Consider the following 15,959-nt stretch of genomic DNA (forward strand, 5'->3'; position numbering starts at 1 on the left):
TGTGGAGTTTGCACATTCTGCCCGTGACCACGTGGATTTCCATCGGATGTTCTGGGTTCCTCCCACAGTTCAACGATGTGCAGGTTAGATATGCTAAACTGTCCATAGTGTTCAGGAATGTGGGGGTGAAGTACATTAGTCAGGCGTAAATGCAGGGTATAGGGAATGGGTATGGGAACTCTGTGTGGTTTTGTCTGGCTGATAGGCCTGCTTCCGCACTATCAAGATGGCAGCTAGGCCAGAGCTTCAAAGTTGTACCAAGTGAAAATGGAACTGACAGTTGATTCAAAGTGAGAATTGCACTTCACTGAACATTGCTCCTTACTCCGTGAATTATGGACGATAAAAAATCTCTGCACGAGTTGTTCTGTTTCTCTCTGGCTCGTATCAGAGTCCTCACGCGTGATGGCTAAGTGGTTGAGGGAACTGATATCTGGCACTGCACCAGACAGCTTGACCCTTTCTGTCCTATTACAAGTTGTTTCTTTTGGAATTAGTGAATGGGTGGATATTACGCTGGAAGTGTGTGGATCCCGCTGTTAGCACTCGTTTACGTTGGGGCAGGGAAAAGGTGAGGTGTCCGGAGAGAGTCAGAGCTCTTAGTGGAGGGAGGTGTGTGGAGGGGGAGAGGTGGAGGGGGTACTAGTGGACATCCAGCTTCAATCTGAGAATAATGACCGTGAGCATATTGCTCTTTTGTAGGTGACACCAATGGATGGGAGAGAGAGATTGAGAGAGAACGAGAGAGAGTGAGACAAGGTGTAGCCTGCAGTAGTGAGAGTGGTAGAGCATGAGCCTTGTACGGCGGTCAGCGCTATTCCACACATACAGTGAGTATGAGGGAGCAGAGAAAATATGGTAACACATCCCCTGGCTGAGCCGGAAAGTTTATTGATGCTTGTCCTGTATTGTTTAGGCACATTTATTCAGACCACAGATAAAACAGTGAGCTGGGTAGTGAGCTTAAATCATGCTTGGTTAATCTGGTGGCCTGTGGGCGGCACGGTGGCACAGTGGTTAGCACTTCTGCCTCACAGTGCCAGTGACCCGGGTTCAATTCGCACCTCAGGCGACTGACTGTGTGGAGTTTGCACATTCTCCCTGTGTCTGCGTGGGTTTCCTGCAGGTGCTCTGGTTTCCTCCCACAGTACAAAAATGTGCAGGTTAGGTGAATTGGCCACGCTAAATTGCCCATAGTGTTAGATGCAGGGGTAAATGTAGGGGAATGGGTATGGGTGGGTGCGCTTCGGAGGGTCGGTGTGGGCTTGTTGGGCTGGAGAGCCTGTTTCCACACTGTAAGTAATCTAATCTAATGGCCCTCGCCTGAAAAGAGAATGGTCATCGTCGATTCGACACCATCCTTTAGAATCTCCGTCTTGCTGTCGTCAAATCGTGGTGTAATTGCCCCTTATCTGCTATGTCTGGAGTAAACTGCACAGGGCATCTCCAAATTAAGAATAATTAACAGTGAGCATTTTTTAAAAGGTGAGACCATTCCAGAACATCACGGAATATCCAGTGGTATCCGGGCGATGGTACGTGGCTCCAGACATGATCGGTGGCACAATTGGACTGGCATTACATAGAAGACAGACGATGCAGTGGAACGAGTACTGAGCTTCGAGAAGATAGAAAATGAAAGTAGCTTGGCCACGTGTAGGCGATCCTTCTGTCACGCTCAATGAAAATGTAACTGAGACAAATTATTGCTAGTTTCAGCCCAATGAGTCAAAGGCTCTATATACCCCACTCAAACTTACAAAGCTACACAACAAATACTCATCCAAAACTCCCCATCATCTGAACTCACATGAATATTCGGTTCATCCATTCATTCCTCGAGATACTGGCTCAAGTTACAAATGGTGTAGAAATAACTTCATCATGAAACCTTTGAACATGTAATTCCAAGACATTGTCTCTCTGTCTCCCGCTCCTTTCCTGTTTCTCAAAACCAGCTCATTTGTTATGATTTGGAGATGCCGGTGTTGGACTGGGGTGTACAAAGTTAAAAATCACACAACACCAGGTTATAGTCCAACAGGTTTAATTGGAAGCACACTATCTTTCGGAGCGACGCTCCTTCATCAGGTGATAGGAGAGGGCTCAATCCGAAGACAGAATTTTTAGCATACAGTGTGATGTAACTGAAATTATGCATTGAAAAATTGATTGTCTGTTAAGTCTTTCATCTGGTAGAATACAGTGATAGTTTCACTTCTTTCATGTGTTACCCATTTGATGGTATTTATACTGTTCAACCAACTAATCATGCTGTATGGCAGTTTTTCTCACACCAATAGTACCACGTGTCAAGGGAGTTTTGCGATATGGAGTCGGAAATGAATGGGAGATACACGTCCCATCAGTTCCAGCATTGGCTGCATGTTTCGCAATGCTGGGCAGCGATCGAACACAGTGTTACTGAGCAATGTACTTGGTTGGTGCACACAGATCTACATGCTTGGAGGATATCCGCTTCAGGTTTACAGATTCATGCCGTACTGTGGTCTGCACATTTCCCCATGCTTGACAATTATGCTGGGGCGGCACGGTGGCTCAGTAATTGGTACTGCTGCCTGACAGTACCAGTTTCGATTCCAGCCTCGACCGTCTGTTGGGGTTTGCAACTTCTCCCTGTGTTTGTGTTGGTTTCCTGCGGAACTCCGGTATCCTACCACAGTCCAAAGAAAGTAATTTAAGTGGATTGGTCGTGCTGAATTGACCATAGTGTTCAGGGATGTATGAGAGAGGTGCATGAGTTAGGGGTAAATGTATGGGAATGGGTTTGGATGATATTCTTGGGAGGGTTGGTGTGTGCTTGTTGGGTTGGAAAGCCTGTTTTCACATGGTAGGGAATCTAATTCTCAAAACTATCCTGTCTGGCTTAATAGATCAGTGCATCAGTGTGGTCTGCAAAGCTTCACAGACTGAACAGTTATCTAATGAGGTTTTTAGGTCAATGCTCTGGTGTGGTCTGTGTGGTTATTCACTCTGGACAGATCGTTAATGTTACCAACCAGTGCAATGAATGAATCTGCACAGTGTTCCTATCTGGGCAGATTGCTTGGCTTTATTGAGTCATACGCTAGCTTAATCAGCACACTGAACCAAACTGAACAGATATCTCATTTTGGTCCGTATTATTTAGGCTTTTTCTTTGCACTGAATTGAGAATGTCGTATCAGTAACGATGCCAACTTATCAGGCAATGCCTTTTTTTATGTTGTCATTGTTACGTCTGGACCCTGCATTTTTACTCTATTAATGTTGCAGGGTGACCATGTACAGTACATCAATACCTACTGTCCTAGCTGCAGGCACAGCCTCTTCATTCAGAAGCAGTCAGCCCAGCTTTGCATCTTATTTTGTCCCTATTTAACCTGAACATTCTTCACTAATATCTAAAACTCCACAGGCATTAGTGTCATCCGCGAATTTACTAACTCATTCTTCTATGCCCTCATCCAGATCAACTTGAAAGTGACAAGCTGCACTGGCCCCAAAACAGATTTTTGCCGTACACCAGTGTTAGTTGAACTACAAAATGAACATTTCTCATTAAGCATCAATCTCCTTAGCGACGTTTGAGAAGACGTGTAGCTCAGGTTGAGGTTGTGGATGTAGGTTTGCTCGCTGAGCTGGATCATTCATTTTCAGACATTTCGTCACCATGCTAGATAACAACTTCAGTGAGCCTCCGGATAAAGCACTGCTAATGATTCCTGCTGTCAATTTATATGTCTGGGTTTTTTTGTTTTGGTGATATCGTTTCCTGCAGTGTTGCCATTTCCTAAGGTAATGTCATTTCCTATTATTGTTCTCAGTATTCAAAAAAAAGAGTACTCAATGAACACAGTCCATTGATTTTTCAGCAACAAGCCGAAACAAGCAGACGAAATGCATCCTGAAACACTCGCCAGTCCACCTACATCAAAGACATCTCAGAAATTACTGCGAGACTACCCAGACCCCTTGGCATCGTGGCAACCCACAAACCCACCAACACACTAAAACAGCAGCTAATGATCTTGGAAGACCGTATACAGACAGCAAGCAAAACTAATGTAATTGACAAAATGCCGTGCAAGAGCTGTATCAAACACTGTGTTGGACATACAGGCAGAGAACTAGCCACCAGTATACATGATCATCAACTAGCCACAAACCGACATGACCCTCTTTCACCAGTATCCCTACATAGAGATAAGGAAGGAAACCACTTCGATTGGGAAAACATATTCATCCTAGGGCAAGTCAAACAGAGATAAACACGAGAATTCCTAGAAGCATAGCATTCCAAACGGAACTCTATCAACAAAGTGACTTGCATCCCATTTACCAGCCCATGAGAAAAATAAAATAAAAGGAAATGACGCCAGCATAGGAAATGACATCAGCACTGGAAATTACATCACGCACCCAAAGAAAGCCAATCACATAATTGAAAATCAGGAATCACCAGCAGTGCTTCGTCCAGATGCTCACTGAAGATGTTATCTAAAATGTACCGAAACGTCTTAAAAAGAAACTTCCAGCTCAGCGAGCAAGCCAACACCAAGCATCACTCTCATGTTCTTTGATCGATGCAATATCTGATCTAAACCTCTAAAGCACTCTCGATCGCATGCTTCCGTATTCTGTGCAATAGCCTATCGTGAAGAACCTTATCAAATGTCTTTCTTAGAAACCTGTACACAACATCAACCGCTACACCCTGATCCACTTACTTGGTCATCAAATTGTTTTTTCAAACACGACCTACCCTTCACAAAACCGTGTTGATTATCCCTAATCAACTTATTCCTCTGTAGATGACTATAAATACTATTTCGTGAAATATTTTCCAGCACTTTACCCACAACTGAAGTAAAGTTCACCGGTGTACAATTACCAGGATTGTCTCTACTCCCCTTCTTGAACAAAGCTGTCATAATTTTCTATCTTGCAGTCTTTTGGCACGATTCCTGTAGAGAATGATGATATGAAACTCAAAGCCAACGTCTCGGCAATGTCCATTCTGGTCCCCAGAGAATGTTAGCATAAACCTTATCCAGCCCAGGGGTCTTATCTGTCTTCACATTTTCCATACTTGTCAGCAATTCCTCCTACTAGAGTTCAATCCCATCTAGTCTAGCAGCCTGTATCACGATGTTCTCCGTGACAAAATTTTCATTTTCCCCAGTATCAATACTGTAGCGCTTCCCTATCCACTCTGACTACATGCCTAACGTCCCGATTAATTTTTGATAGCCACAAATATTTCGTAGTCATTTTTTCATTCTTGATATAAATATAGAAAGCCTTCGAGTTTTTATTCATCAGACCTACCAACGACTTCTCATATACATTTCTGCATATTGTTAGCTCTCCCTTCAGGTCTTTCCTGGCAGAGTTGAAATACCCAAGAGCTCTAATGGAGCCTTCACGACTCTACCTAACGTAAGACATCTTCGTACTCCCGTCAAGACATTCAACTTTTTTGTTAAACCACGGATTGCACACTGAACTTCTCCTTCCCCACTCTTTGCATTCTAAATTTTGCCTAATCGCATCATCATTGGCTTTCACCCAACAATAACACTTGTCCGGCGTTATACTCATGTCCCCTTCCATCGCTAAAGTAAAAATCAACAAAGTAGTCACGATAACCAAGGTGCTCACCTACCTCCCAAACTAACATTCTGCCAGGTTCATTACCCAGTACAAAATGCAATTTTGCCTCAACTCTTGTTGGTTTGTGTACATATTGTGTCAGGAAACGATCGTTTTCACATTGTATAAAAACTGACCCATCTAAAGTATTCGAACTGCAGTATTTCCAGTCAATATCTGAAAAGTTAAAGCCGCCAGAACACCTACCCTGTTACTCTCGCTACTACCCACAATAATCTTTGTTATCCTTTCCTCTACATCTTGGAACTTTTGGTGGCAGGCAGTAAGCTCTCAACAGGATGACCTCTCCTTTCCTATTTCTAACCTTAGTCCATATTACCTCAGTAGTCGAGTCCACAAACGTCCTTTCTGCTATGGTAATATTGTCCTTCTCTAACAAAGCCACGCCTCACCCTCTTTTACGATGTCCTTGTTCTTACTGAATTCTTATATACTTTCAGATGTTCTACCTCTGCTTCGCAAGTTCATTCCCTGTTTGTCTTAATGTCATTACATCACTCAGTGCGAACACTCCTTTTGATCCATTTATCTAAGTCGTTGATATTTTTTAGAAATAGTTTAGGACTTAAAACTGGTTACATTATCACACCAGTCGTTAATTTCTGTTACACTGATAAAGACGACTTTATCCCTACTTCCGGCTCAGCAACACGTCCGCTCCGTATTCCTATGATGCAGGATGGTATGGATGAATGCTCCACTCCATTTCCTGATTTAAAAGGTATGAGAGATTAAAAGGTCTGCTCCAATTGCTGATTAACAGTCTCGAATGCTGAATGTCCTCATTTTGTTCATGACTCCAACACTTGATTGGCTGAATAGACTGCTACAGTGTCGGTGCAGTTGTGAATGGTGAACATTTTGGAATCACCAGTGTATAGTCAACTTCAGACTTTATAATGTCTTGAACATCATTGATGCTGCAGATGTTGAGAGCCAATTGTGTCTCATAGATGCAAGTTTCCCTTTGGTCTCTCCTTTCAAATTATGGCCTCCTTCCCATGAACTAGTGCCACATAACACAGTGGGTGGTATCTTCAAAATGAGGCTGACACTTTCTCTCCGACAGGACAATTGCTGGGTGCTCCAACAGATTCTGTCAGGGACAGATGCATCTGTGACAAGTTTTTTTTTCTGAGAATGTTTCCCTCTTGTTGCTTCCTCCATCACTTCCCACAGTCTACAGTTGATGCCTCGATCTGCTCAGTCAGTGCTGGGCCTGTGGTGATGGATATTGAAGTCCGACACTCAGAAAACATTCTGTGTTCTTGTCACCCTCAGTGCTTCCTCTGATTTGTTTTCAATCGAAGAGAACTGAGTTATCAGCGAGGGGTGGTGTCGAGGCCAGTAGATGTCCATCAACAGGTGATTTCCTTGATCGTCTTTAACCTGCCATCATTATAATTCGCTGTTCGAGAATCAATTTTGCTGCATTCCACAGTGGACCCTTTCCTGACTATATACCACGGTATCACCACCACTGGTGGATCTTTCCTGTCCGTAGAATACTATATCCTCAGGGATAGTGATTGGGAATCATGAGACCTTACACATCAGTTCCAATTCAGTGCTGTTTCCTGACTGGTCAATATGAGGAATACAGGTGACAATGGAGAATACGGATTATGACTTAAAAAACTGAATTAAATCCATTCTATCAGTATGTGTGTTATGTTGCAAAACACGTTGATTAATTCAGTGCAGACATTACAGTAAATGGCTATGATTCCATGGCTTTAGAGAGACATGGGTACAGGGTGGGTAATATTGAGAACTGAATATCCAGAACATTTTACAGTTGGGTGTGCTATACAAAATTGGAAAGCAAGTGTGGGAGATCTCCGAATAATTGACGGCATCTTTACGATTGTCAAAGAGGATCTCAGTTAAATGATCGGGAATTGTCATAAAGCTGTGTTTTTTTGTACTCTGAGATTGTTGGGGAGAGACGCCCAACCTGAGGCTGACTGGGATTCAGGAAATGTAATAGGCAGAAGGTCTTTCTGATGTAGGTCCTTATGACTCCATCACATTCTATACCCGGCTTTCCCCGGAGCATTGAAAAACCGACATCTCCTCGAACATTTGATAACAGACATTCCCCAGCACAATCAGTAACTGACAACTGTGAATGCTCTGATATCAGTGATTTGATCAAAAGATAAGATTTGGGGTGAAGAGCTCCTTCTGCAGGAAGAAAGAGACAATGGTTCGAAGTCCCCTCAGGGAGTTAAAGAGGTGAATATGTTCTCCCTGTATTTACAGTTCTTCACAACAGAGGATCAACCACAATTTAGAATTAAAGTCAAAAATGGCCAACCTCAATTTGTCTTCAAGAAGCTGAGTCGGATTCCTTCAGGACGGCAAAATGCTTACCATCCACATTCGGAACTGTGAAGAAAAGTTGTATGTCTGTTCCAGAGTGATTGAGTGCATGGGAATGATCTCGCAGCCGTCTGTTTTTATGGAAGTGTGTCTACGTGTTTGGAGAGAGAGAGAGGTTCTTGTAGCTTACATAATGTTTTTGACAGTTTTTCAGACCTTCCTGTTTATTGTTTAAGCTCCAATTATCACAATAAATGTCTAAATACAGCGACACATTTGAAAATCTCATTGGGAACTGGTAACATTGTTCCATACTGATGTGTAATATGTATGTTTTCCTTCCTCACAGTCAACGTAATGACGATCTACGTCCTGCTTTATAAAGATTGTGGATTATCTCCATGTGTCAGACGTTATCTGGGGGCTATGGCAGTGGCAGATCTTCTGGTCGTTATCCTCGACCTGACATTGAGGCACATCCCCATTGTTTTCCGTGAACAATTTTATCTTCTGCTCTCCATCCCCGTGTGTAATATTCATGCCGTCCTGCTTTATGCAGCCACTGACTGTTCTGTCTGGTTCACCGTCACTTTCACTTTTGATCGCTCTGTGGCCATTTGTTGCCAGAAGCTGAAAAGGAAATATTGCAGTGAGAAAACGGCGGCTGTGGTTCTGGGAACAGTGACTGTGGTGAGCTGTTTAAAAAACATTTTCTGGTATTTCATGTTCACAGCTCGGTATCGGAGATGGAATAACCCCTGGTTTTGTCAAGTAACGCACAATGTTACAATATCTCGTGTCTGGGTCACAGTAGAGCTCGTCCACCACATTCTAACCCCGGCTCTCCCATTTCTCCTGATTCTGCTGCTGAATGTTTTCACTGTCAGAAATATTTTAATGACGAGCAGAGCCCGCAGGAAACTCTTGGCTCATACCAACAGGGACGCTCAGTGTGATGCAGAAATGCAAAATCGAAAAATGTCTATTATTTTACTGTTCCTGATCTCGGCCAATTTCATATTGTTATGGTCAACGTTAATGATGTTTGTAACATGGAAACGGATGACGTATTTGGGCAATACGTCTGTCCATCTACATTGGTTTGTGCTGCAATTGGGCTTCATGCTGCAGCTCCTCAGTTGCTGCACAAACACTGTAATTTATACTGTGACCCAGTCTAAATTCAGACGGCAACTGAAGAATATGCTGAAATATCCCTTCACAAAAATTCAGCACTCAATCAAACACAATCATTAATCAATCCATACAGGATTTTCTCATTTCAGTTTAATGTTTCAATAATGAAGTCGTGTGGCACTATGTAGCAGAATGAGGGCAGTGCTGGTTTGTTTAACCGTGTCCCACAAGAGGTGACAAAAACAGTTTCAATGTTTCTCTGAACGGAGAGGTGAGGGCGAATAGGTACAATTCTACTGACTGTATCTACCACTTCAGTTTGTGGATACCTGTCTGACAAATGTTCGTTAAAAATGCCAAAAATCGAGTGATCCAGATAATTGCTTGTCTTGGTGTTGAGGAAACTGAGCTGGATAGAATCAGTACCAAGTACTGTCCTCAAGAGGGGAGGGAAGGGGACCGGGACTGAGCTCAGGAGTTGGTCTAAGTCACTCTGACCTTGCTTTCACGTCTGGCTCATCCACTCCAACAGCACAATACATCTGGGCACCTTGCTCCCCCTCACTCCATATCTCCCTCCCTGTCTCACACAGTTCACCCATTTCTATTCTCGTCTCATTTTCTCACGTTATTTCACTGTCACGCCCTCCACAATTTGGCTTCACTCTCTCTCTCTCTCTTGAATTCTCTTTCTCCCTATCACATATGCTGTGCCTCTCTTCCTCGAAAATTCTACTGCCTTCCGTTACCAGGAAACAGGTTGGCGTGGGAATACAGGATATCGCTAGAGACCATAGTTTTGTTGAGCACAAAGCATGTTAAAAATGGAACACTACATTGTTGATGCAACAGCTTGTGGTAACGATAAATTTCCCATGTTGGATCAGTGGCATTTGTGAGGAGAATAGTGTGGTGTTGTGGCTGCAGGCTCGAGATAGTGGAACAGTTATAAATGCGTCCACAGGAGGAGCAAAAAGACACTTACAACCCTTCCACCCTGGAATGTGCATTCAAATTCGATGGCGCAAAATGAATCGCTTGACAGTTTTCCAGGTTACATTCCATCTGTTGATACTCAGCCCAGCTCCGAATCCTATCAATCCTATTTCTGAAACCAACAACAGGCCTCCATACAATCCAGCACTCCAACCTTCATGTCATCGGCAACTTACGAATCGTATCTTCCACTCACTGACTTTACTCGCTAATTTCAGTCCCACTCACATTTTGTAATGTTCGATGTGTAAATAATGTTTTCTCTATGGGATAAATCTTTGTTTACTGAATGGAGAAGGCTCTAATCCCTTATCTGAAGGATAGTGTGAGAGCTGGTTGAAAACTGCAGCTTTGTATCTGCATAGATTTTAGGTCTGGGAACAATGTGTGTGTGTGTTTAAGAGAGAGAGAGTGAAATAGCACTGCTGGAATGTCAATTTTTTTTTTAAAAGCTCTCAACCTTCCTGATGCGGTTTCACAATGAGGATACCCCCAGTAGGATGTTCTGTGTCTCATGGGACCGTGGATTTGTGATGAACCGTCGAAAGAGATGGTTCTTTAATTAGAATGAAAAATTGTTCTTCGAAGCTCTTTAAAAATAGACGCCGCACAACGTGGAAATAGCCCCTTTGGCTCAACAAATCCACACTGTCCCTCCAAAGAGTGACCCACCCAGACCAATTCCTCAATGACTCCAAATAATCACTGGCTAAATTGCCTAACTGGATCACTTGAAGTAAACACGGGAAAATAGGCAAACTCCACACAGACTGTCTCTTTCCCTCTTGTGTCTCTTTCGCACTGTTAACTCTTGCATGTCTTTGATTTATTCTCTCGTTCATCTGTTACTGCGAGCACCGTCCTCACCTCGCCGCCCTCATCCCTTTCTTGGAATATTGCTCCCTCTCTCCTGTTTGTTCCTACCCTTCTACTTCTCCTGATCTGCTCTCATCTTCTTCTTCTTTTCCTTTCACTTATCTTATCCCTTTCCACTTCCCGTTAAACGCCCTCTGCTTCTTCTCCACACCCCATACATGTGTTCCTCCCAATATTCACCTAACCACAGTACTTCTGCTCCCCAACTGTTCTACATCTCTCCCTCCGCCGCAAATTAACTTGTTCTCTTTCTTTATTCCGTTGTTCCAAACCAACAAAATACTTCACGCTAAAATATTGTTCACCTTCTGAAAGAAGTGCCGATGATGCTAATCAGAATCAAATCCAAAAGTTGCCAGAACATTTGGCAGATCTAGCATCAACTGTGAAATGCAATCGCAAATGACATTTTGGGTCTGCTGAAGTTTCCTCAGAACTGACCGTTTGTTGGGAAATTATTTTGCACTGTCTGATGCCCCTACCCTGTTTCGCACTGTCCGTCCCTCCAGCCATCTCTCTTCGTTTCTGTAACTTTTAAACCCATGTTGTCAATCCCTCGCCACTCCGATACCTTCTTCTGTCTCAGCTCACCCAACAACTCCCTCTCAATTATGTCAAACCCTTTTCCCCTCAGTAGCAGCAAATGTGGCCCCATTTCAGGAGTACAACTCAGGATAAACTGGGAACAGAACGATCCCACAGTGATAACAAAATATTCATCACCACACAACACTGAGTCTGAATATACTCATTTGGAAGCTCGACAGAGGAAGGGAGGGAGGGAGACCGGATCGCAAGTGTGAGAGCTAGGGAAACGGGAAGGGACAGAGAGAGGGAGATGCGGTGCCAGAGGAGATAGACAAGGGAGGGAGACGGACCGAGATGTGGGATGCACCGTGAAGGCGACCATTTGGGAGACAGACGGAGGGACACGGGGCAACAGATGGAGAAACAGAGACAAAAACGGAGAAGGAGATAAATCCCAGGCTGTGAAACCAGCACGAGAGGGATGCAGGAAAATCCTTAGCAAAGGAGAGGACAAAGAGAGCGACAAAAAAAAACACAAGTGTAATTAAGTGTAATTCCAAGGAAAGAATCATAGAAACATAGAAAGAGAGAGAAAAAAAACAAAAAATTAATATAGAACCAGAAGGCCAGAACCAGAGACTGATAGAAACCCCACCGAATGCAAGAGAAAGCATACAGACAGAGGGAACAGAGAGAGAAAAACAAGTCCATAACGGTAGAACTAAAGAGACTGAGGAAGGACAGAGAGAGCAATCGGGAGAGAGAGAGAGAGAGAGAGAGAGAGAAATCGCAAACATGAATTCTATTGACCTCGATTGAAGATTATAATTGTTCTTATGGATACGCAGATTTTTATTTTTTTAAATAAAGATCCGATCACTTACTAAATTCCAGAAGCATCACATTTTATCATCACTCCCCCATGATTTGAAACTCAGATATCAGGAACCAATTTCAACTAGTATCAAGGGCCAAAAAGTTTCAAACGGCACTGCCAGTCCCCGGGGTTTTTGTTATTGTCTGACAGGCTGGGAAGTGATTCAGTGATGGGGGATCATTACCAGAATTTGTCTCACTCAGTGCCTCTCCCTTTCACCTTGTTTAAACTGCCATTTCTGGCTGTCCCTCTCTTGAATTAGGGGTAGAAAAACACCAGACACGGCTACTAACGCCCCCCTTCCACTCTCTATCATTAACCACAGGCCCATACCCACCTTGTCAAACATTAATGCTGTTTTTACATGAAATATAAATAAACAACCTTCCAATTCATCTACTGTCATATCTCTCTGCCGTTGAAGCGTTACATTTCTCTTTTACGTTTTTTTCTGTCTCTCTCAACGATTCTCTATGTTTCACTCCTTTCGTTCCCCTCATTTCACTCATTTTTCTCTCCCTCTTTCATTCATTTTGCATTTCTTTCACTCCTTCCTTCTCTCTCCCTCCCTCCTTCTCAGCTCAACAGTTTCCTGCTCTTGAAAATGATTGAAGTCTCTCCCTCACTGTGGCCTCTCTTTCTTTCTGTGTCACCCTCGACGTTTTGATTGAAATGCACTCTGTTTCATTACGCTTGTATTGTGCTGAGATCTAACCGTCCCTATCTTGAGGATTTTAGCGGCGTCAATATCAGATATTGGGGAAGAGATGGCGATGAGTCGTGGGGAGGCTGTGAGGCTGGGGAAAGGAGGGCGATACATTGCCAACAACATAAAAAAAACTGAACCCGGGTTCCCCTTGGGAAAAGTTGGTGGGAGGCAATCGTGTGTGATTTCCGTGCTCTCCACTCAAGTCAGCAGCGGACGGCAAACTCCTCCCGCACCTCAACAACACTTGCACCACCACACCCAATCTCAGAGAGGGGGCTCTAATCGGAATAATGCAAATCAAGCACTCACCAATTCCCACGCAAGATGATAGAGAAGATGTTGACGGGTTATGAGGTTCTGCAGGTCAGTTCGGTTTCACAACCAATCACTTCCCAAATTATTACTCTCTCGGTATCTCTCTCTAGCATCCGACAACTTGCAGGACAATTTGTAAACACTAACATCCCAGAGTTGCCAGCACATTCTCTCTCCCTCTCTCTCTCTCTCTCTTTCTCTCTCCCTCTCTCTCTCTCTCCCTTCTCCTACAATCTCTTTGCTATCACACAACCAGAAATGCCAGGATGGCCAGCGAATGATTGAGAGACGGTGTGATGTTCCCTTCATCCTGTATATAAGGACAGGGCGAAGAGTCAAACTCGGCTTCTTCTGTCCCTCTGTCCAATCAGTAGTGGGCAGCTTTCGAGTGGCATGTGGATAGTCCGTTGGAACATGACTGTGATGTAGGTCTGTCTTAAAAAGCACAGAATACGACTCCCCACTCCACACAGGCCCATGATCCAACTGTCTAACTCCATCGCCACACCTCCACCTGCAGGCAACCGTTGGGTTGAAGGAGCAATTGCACAGCGAGATCCCACATGACACAACATTGTATTAGAAACACATCCTAAAATCAGAAACTGAGAGATCGTGTGGACTGACACATTTTCACTGCTATTTTGTGCAGCACACTGTCTCCCTCTGTTCGTGTCTCTGGTTCTCTCCTTATATCCCCGTTTTCGACTTTCTCTCTTTCTCTCTCGTTCTCTCTGCCTCCGATTACTATCGCTCTCTCCATGTCCATTTTTCCCATCCCTGTCTCTGTCCAATTCTGTAACTTTACTATGCTTGGGCCTCTCTCTACAGACAGAGAGAACTACACCAAAGACTACCTCGAAGTCAGATTCTAGCTCACTCTGACTCAATTTCAGTCGCTCTTAACATGCCTGTCTCTTTCTTTGTCTCCCCCCTCACCTCTTCACCATCAGTCTCTCTCCCTCTCTCTCTCTGTCATGCTCTCTATGCTCCTATGTTTTTCATTCGGGACAATTAGGGACGTTGTGAAGGGAGTCCCACCTTGCGCTTCTTCGTCTGCCTCACGTACTATCTCTCTGGCCACATAAGGCAACAGTCTCCTACAGTGTGATGCAAAACCAGTCACAAACGCAATACCGTCCATCTCCCTCTTTCTGATATCAACCAGCTCCACAGGCACTGACACCAATCCCTTCCTGAATGACATAATTCAGACTCAGACCCACCCCCATATGTTAGATTAGATTACTTACAGTGTGGAAACAGGCCCTTCGGCCCAACAAGTCCATACCGCCCCGCCGAAGCGCAACCCACCCATACCCCTACATCTACCCCTTACCTAACACTACAGGCAATCTTAGCATGGCCAATTCACCTGACTTGCACATCTTTTGGACTGTGGGAGGAAACCGGAGCACGCGGAGGAAACCCACGCAGACACGGGGAGAACGTGCAAACTCCACACAGTTAGTCGCCTGAGGGGGGAATTGAACCCGGGTCTCTGGCGTTGTGAGGCAGCAGTGTCTCCTCCTTTCTCTTATAAACCAACAGATAAGTACAGACACCAATAACCTCATCTCTAACATAAACCAGCCTCATAGACACAGAAAATGGTCTCCTCCTTACTGATATAATCCAGCCCTACAGTCAATAACACCAATATCCTCCTGTATGATGAAAATCAGCCTCAAGGTCACTGCCTTGGAAAACAAAAGTCAGGTCTGCAGATGCTGGGCTGTCTGAGTTGAAAATTTTGGCGTTGGAAAATTACAACAAGTCAGGCAGAATCCGAACAGCAGAAGAATTGACGTTTCTGGACCAAGCTCTTCATCAGGAATTTTGTAGGCGGTGGCTTCTTGGGACGGGAGATAAATAGAAGGGAGAGGTTGGGCTGGCTGAAGATAGCTGGGACGTGATATTTAGATGGAAGTGAGGGTGTGATGACGATAGGTTGCAAAGGACGGATGGAGTGGATAGCTGGGAAGGAAGTTGGACAGTTTGGACATATCAAAACCGTGGTGCCAAATTGAAGGTTTAGATTTGGGATGACGAATCAGGTGAAATTGACGTTGATGCCGTGTGGTTGCTGGTCCTAAAGTCGAAGGTGAGGCGTTCTTTCTCCATGCATGGGATGGCTTCTAAGTTGGAAGTGGGAGAGGCCCAGAAATTGCATGTCTTTGAAGAAGTGGGAGGGAGAGTTGAAACGGTCAGCCAATGGGTAGTGGGTTACTTTGGTGCGGATACTCAACAGATGTTCGCTGCCTGGCTCGACATTTTGGCGTCCTGTCTCCCCTGTGTAGAGATAAGTATAGCGATAACACCGGACACAATAAAGGATGTGGAAAAGCACGGAAATATCTGTCGACATGGAACGATTCTTTGGGGCCATGCATGGAGGCGACGTGGATTTGTGGGCCCAGCCAAAAAAAACCTCGTGAGTGGAAAAGGGACGGTGCTGGGAATAGAGAAGATTTGGTTTGGGGAGCTTGAAACTAACAAGCAAGTCATGAAGGAAAAGTT

This window comes from Chiloscyllium punctatum, chromosome 19 (assembly GCF_047496795.1).
Source record: "Chiloscyllium punctatum isolate Juve2018m chromosome 19, sChiPun1.3, whole genome shotgun sequence".
Taxonomy (NCBI): domain Eukaryota; kingdom Metazoa; phylum Chordata; class Chondrichthyes; order Orectolobiformes; family Hemiscylliidae; genus Chiloscyllium; species Chiloscyllium punctatum.